The sequence below is a fragment of the Tupaia chinensis genome, unplaced genomic scaffold, assembly GCF_000334495.1.
Source record: "Tupaia chinensis unplaced genomic scaffold, TupChi_1.0 Scaffold139757_1, whole genome shotgun sequence".
NCBI classification, from domain to species: Eukaryota; Metazoa; Chordata; class Mammalia; order Scandentia; family Tupaiidae; genus Tupaia; species Tupaia belangeri.
The window spans coordinates 362,234-368,183 of NW_006199637.1; the positions used below are offsets into that span (position 1 = coordinate 362,234).

The following is a 5,950-nucleotide window of genomic DNA, read 5'->3' on the forward strand; positions in this document are numbered from 1 at the left end:
TCCCTTGCTTTCTGGCGCGCGCCCAGGCCCAAAAAAAAAAAAACCCCTCCAAAAAAAAAAGAAAAAAAAAAAAAAACCAGAGGAAAGGTGAATGCACAAATATTGTGAAGGAAGGTAATGAGTGTGGGGAATGTGTAAACAAAAGTTGTGAGTATGAATGTGTTCTTCCACTTTTAAAACTATCTTGAATCTCTGCAACCTCATTATTGATGACCTGAATAAGCAATAACGTGTAAATCTAGAGAGGTCTCTTGGGGTAAGTTAACTAAGACCAAGGAAACACAAATTAAAAGACATTAAAGCAACAGGGTGCATTCAGTTCCTTCATTGCTTTCCTCCCTCCTGAGAGACCCCCACAGGATCCTCCCGCCCACCAGAAATGACAAAGTTCTTCTAAGAGATTGAGCTCAACACAGCCAGGGGCCTGGAAAACTCAGAGCAACTTCCCTGTGGGGTCTGTGTTGTTATTTTTGACCTTCTCAAGCTGGTTGCTTTCTTCCTGATGTGTGTACACAAAATTCTACTCTGTGGCAAATTCAAAACCCATGGCCCCGTTTGGTAGCTTTTCCCCAGAAGAGCAATGCTTCTCTTTAGAAACGCTCCCTGGCATAACCCTTTAATTTTAATTCAAAGAAGCAAACAGTGCAGAACACCTGCCCCGAGATATATGAGAAACCAAAAGTCAATGGTCCTCAAAGACCCAAAGGATCTGCTTAGAAACCGAACACTCAGCATTTAGCAAGTTCTGATTACTCACACCATGTTCTGGACGCCAGTCCTGGGTGCTCTTTAAGGCCCCCTTCCACCTCTGCCTGATGCAATAAAGCCCATACCTTCAACATTCCTGCCTCTGTGCCCTTGTGCATGCCACTTCCTCTGCATAGACTTTGCATAAATTCTACCTGCACCTGTGCAAATCCTACAACCCTTCCAAAGCCTTTCTACCTCTCACTTACTTTATAAAGAGCTCCTTAACTCCTATAAACTGCTCTAATTTCTTCCCTTAGGACACGTTTTACAATCATCTACTCTTAATTGCTCATGTGGAAGCATTTCATCCTACTTTCCCAGTGAGATTGTAAACTTCATGAGGGCAAGGGACATTTCTTAGGCATTCAATACCTACTCACTGTGTTAAAATTAGAATTTCACATCGAAATTTGTGTGGCCCATTGTGTTGGTGCAATAATATCACACAGCTCTACAATGCAGGAGGCCATATGCAAGATCAGGGTTTGAGCTCTTCACCCCACCTCTGACTTGGACACTCTGAGTATGTGCATGTGTACTCAGATTCCGGCTGGCTGGGAAGACAAGGGGAGGATCCTGTTGAGGGTGATTCTCTCTATCTATCTATCTATCTCTATCATCTCTCATTAAAAATAATAATAAATTTTTTTAAAAAATGATTTTTAAATTAAATTTATAACAAATGTATCACACCATTTCAAGAGATTAAAAGTAGGGAAAACTGTGAGGGGACATACAGGAATTCTCTATACTATCTGCTCAGTCTTCTATAAACCTAAAAATAAAGTCTATTAATTTTTAAACTGCTTTAACAGCTTTCTCCAAATCCTAAAGTTTTGTCTTTCAAGAGACAATAGGAAACAAAGAGAAAAAGACAAAGAAGTCATTTAGACAATAGACTAGTAAACAAAAGTCAATTACTTCCCTATACACCAGCAATGAACAATTAGAATTTGAACTTAGGGAACCAGCAGTTAGCATAATGGCTATGTTGCTGGACTCCCACATAGTCAACCGCGGTTCGCGTCCCGGACCCGGTGGCTTAAAACTCATGCCGGGCGCGTGTGCGTGCGTGCCCAAGATCCCGAGAGGAGAATGGAGGAGAAGGGACTGCGGCATGACCATCCCCCCGGGAGGTGATTTCTGTCTCTATGTCTCTCTGTCTGTCTGGTGAGTGCACACACCCTATAGCAAAAACCTCTCAAAAAAAAAGTCTCTAGAGAATTTGAACTTAAAAATACCATTTACATTAGTACCAAAACATAGAGAAAATTTCATGTATAAAGCAATAAAATATGCACGCATACATGAGAAAAACTATCAAATTCTGATGAAAGAAGTCAAAAGAGATCAAGTGAAAGAAGAAATATTTCTCATTCATGGGTAAAAAGACTTGATATTGTCAAGATGTCATTTCTTTCCAACTTGATGTATAAATTCAGTGCAATCCCAGTCAACATTCTCGAAAATTATAATATTTTACAGATATTGACAAACTTATTCTGAAATTTAAATGGAAAGGCCAAAGATCCTGAATAGCCAACATAATACTAAATAAAAAGAACAAAGTCAAAGGGTGGACACTAATGGGCTTAAACTTTTACTATAAAGCTAGAGCAATCTAAACAGTGTGGACTTGGCAAAAGAACAGGCGAACAAATGAATGGAACAGAAGAGAGAACCCAGAAATACACCCACACAAATATAGTCAACTGAGCTTTGACTAAGAAGCAAAGGCAATTTAATGGGGGGAAAAAAATAGCCTTTTCAAGGAATGAGGCACAATCCACGAAAGAAAAAACTGATTCGTTGGATTTTATTAGAATTTAAAATTCCTGCTCTGTGAAAGACCCTGTTCAGACAATGACAATATAACCCACAGACTAGGAGAATATCTTTGGAAAACACCAAACTAAAGGACTGTTAACCGGGGCTGGTAGGTGTGGTGGTTAAGGGCGCTGGACTCCCACATGGCCAATCCCAGTTTGAGTCACAAACCTAGTGGCTTGCTTTCTCGCTTTCTCTCTGTCTCTCTGTCTCACTCTGGTCAAATTAGAAATAATTATAGTAATAAAGTTAGATGAGATCATTCTTTTTTAAAAAAATGACTATCAACCAAAATATACAAAACATAAACAAAAACTCCTTTTTTCAATTAATTTATTTATTTTTTTGCCAGAGGGCACATTTGCTTGCTGGAGAGACACACCAAAATGCTTCCTGCTCTAGTTTTCCTTTCAGAATTTTGAGCATGCCCACACATGCGCGCAGTAAGCTTTTCAAGCTGCTCAGTCCAGGATTTGAACCGTGCAGTCAGCCATGTGGGATCCAGCTATCTGAACCACTGCATTATCAGCTGGCCCAAGTTCTTTTTCTTTTCTTTTTTTTTTTTTTTCTTTTTGAGAGAGAGAGAGATTTTGGCTATAGGACATGATGTGCACTCACCAGAAAGAGAAAGACAGAAAGCGGGAAATCACCCCCCAGCGATTATGGCCACAGTGCAACCCCTTCTCCTCCATTCTCCTCTTGGGATTTTGAGTGCATGTATGCACACACGCCCAGCGTGACTTTTAAGCCACTGGGTCCAGCTCTCAAACCGTGGTGGACTACGTGGGAGTCCAGTGACATAATCATTATGCCATCTGCTGGTCCCTCAAATTCATTTTTTAAATGCTTAGATAAAATTCGCAGCTATTAGAATGGCTAGAATCCTAAATGTTAACAACACCAAATGTCAGCGAAGTTGTGGAACAACAGGAACTTTCACTCATTGCTGGTAGGAATGCAAAATGGTAGTTACTTTGGATCACGGCGAGGTAATTTTTTTTATAGGGCTAAACATAGTCTTAACGTCTGATCCAACAATCATGCTCTCAGGCATTTACCCAAGTGATCTAAAAATTTATGTCCACACAAATGTTTTCAGCCACTTTATTCATAACTGCCCCAAACTGGAAACAACCAAGACATCCTTAGGTGAACAAATAAACTGTTATACATCTTTTGAGTTGTTGGGAAAAGTAATGATGCATTTTTGCATAGAAAATATGTCCTGACTTTCCTGACAATCTAATATATGGTGGAATTTTATTCAGCAATAAAAAGTAATGCGTGAAGGGCCAGCATGGAAGGCAGTGGTTAAGGTGCTGGACTTCCATGTGGTCAACTGTGGGTCCGGTCCTGACTCAGCAGTTGGAAAACTAAAATCCCAAGAGGAAAATGGAGAAGAGATGATAGCCTGGCCATCCCCCTAGGGGATGATTTCTTGCTTCCTGTCTCTCTGTCTCTCCAGCGAGTGCAAGCACCCTAAAGCAAAAATCTCTCAAAACTTTAATAATAATAATAATAATAATAATAATGTGCTATCGAGCCACGGAAAGATATAGAAGAATCTTCAAAACATATTGTTGGGACCAGCAGTTGGCATAATGGCTATGTTGCTGGACTCCCATGTAATCAACCACAGTTCGAGTCCCGGACTTGATGGCTTAAACTCACACCGGGCACGTGTGCATGCGTGCTCAAGATCCTGAGAAGAGAATGGAGGAGAAGGGATTGCACCATGGTCATCCCCCCTCGGGGGGAGGGGTGATTTCTTGCTTTCTGTCTGTCTCTCTGTCTTTCTGATGAGCGCATGTGCCCTATAGCAAAAACCTCTCCAAAAAAATATATATATACACATATAGTTAAGTGAAAGAAGTCACTTCAAAAATGGTACATACTATATTATCGCAACTGCGTGGCATTCTGGAAAAGGCAAAATTACGGAGATAGAATAAGTCGTGGTAACCACGCACTGAGGAAGAGGTAAGGAAGGACGAATAGGTGAAACACAGGGGCTTTTAAGGACCGTTAAACTACTCTGCATAGTACTAGTGAACTCATGGCATTGTAATTTGCCAAAATCCATAGAATGGACAGCACAAAGAATGAATCCTAATGTAAACTATGGGTTTTAGTCAATAAAATTCATCCCAATAGCCAAAATGCTTGTTATTCAGATAAGCTGCTTCCTCCTCAGTTCTTACCCTTTGGGATTCTGTGGCCTGAAAGGAAGCTTATGTCTTACAGATATTCTAATGAATATCAATATTGACTCTTCGATTATAAGAGGGGAAAAGACTGGATTGTGAACCATTTTTAATACTCTATTTAGGCTCATAGCACCAAACTTTTTGATCATGCTACTGTGTTAAGAAGGATGCATTTCTGTAAAATATGTCTAAATTGCCTCACAGTATGTGTCCAATTACTGAAACCCACAGTTATTAGTCTGAAATAATACTAGTTTTCCTTCAAGATCAGCACCTCCACCTTAGTAGAAATGACATTCATCAGAGGTCTACATGGGCGGGAAGATTCATTTACAGTGAGACTTACCCAAATCATGTGACTGTCTTCTCAACGTTGCCCAGAAAAAGAATTTCCAATCCCTCGTGGGTCTTGCTCAATAAAAGTTCCAATTGTTTAGCGTGTTGGTTTGGAGTGTATGGAAATAGGTGTTTTCATAATGGGTTCCCTTGGGGCCCTATGCAGATTCCAATTGCAGAAAGCCAGGATGGTGGTGGCAGGCTTTGGCTTGACTCCCTTGGTGGAGTCCTCCTCTGAGTACACCTGGTACTGTCCCTATAGGCAACAGATACATAATAATGACATGGCCTGAGGTGCTACGGATACCAGATTTAAAGGGCCAGACATGGTTCATTGTGACCTTAACATACTGCCTAGGCCACAAGCAGCAATGGCGGAGGAAGAACAAACATTAAAGGAGCCTCAGGACCAGCAGTTAGTGTAATGGCTATGTCACTGGACTCCCATGTAGTCGACCACGGTTCACGTCCCGGACCCGGTGGCTTAAAACTCACACCGGGCACGTGTGCATGCGTGCCCAAGATCCCGAGAGGAGAATGGAAGAGAAGGGATTGCGTAGTAGCCATCCCCCCTGGGGAGTGATTTCTCGCTTTCTGTCTCTCTGTCTCTCTCTGTCTGTCTGGCAAGCGCATGCGCCCTATAGCAAAAAAAAACTCCCCCCCCCCCAAAAAAAAGGAGCCTAGCCCTTGGTTTCACAGCAAGGAAAAAGCCAGTAAGTTTGAAGCAACTCTCTAAGCCACTGTCATGTTGTTAAGGTCCTACCCTGAATCCCACCTCTAGGCTCCTTTCATATCAGATTTCCTGAAGCTTTCTTCTTCTTCAAGTTGGT

The 5,950-nt window shown here is 41.3% G+C and overlaps 1 protein-coding gene across 6 annotated transcripts in view; it reads right to left on the reverse strand.

Annotated features, from left to right (window-relative positions):
• The window catches only part of CLIP4 (CAP-Gly domain containing linker protein family member 4), a 90,968-nt gene extending 85,583 nt beyond the window's left edge, over positions 1–5,385 (reverse strand). For 4 of the 6 annotated variants that reach the window (XM_027765788.1, XM_027765787.1, XM_027765784.1 and 1 more), the window contains exon 1: positions 5,131–5,385. The gene's annotated coding sequence lies outside the window, so the exon portion shown is untranslated. The remainder of the gene's footprint in view (positions 1–5,130) is intronic. The other 2 variants (XM_027765790.1, XM_027765785.1) reach the window with 1 other exon arrangement.
• Between the last annotated feature and the right edge of the window lie 565 nt (positions 5,386–5,950).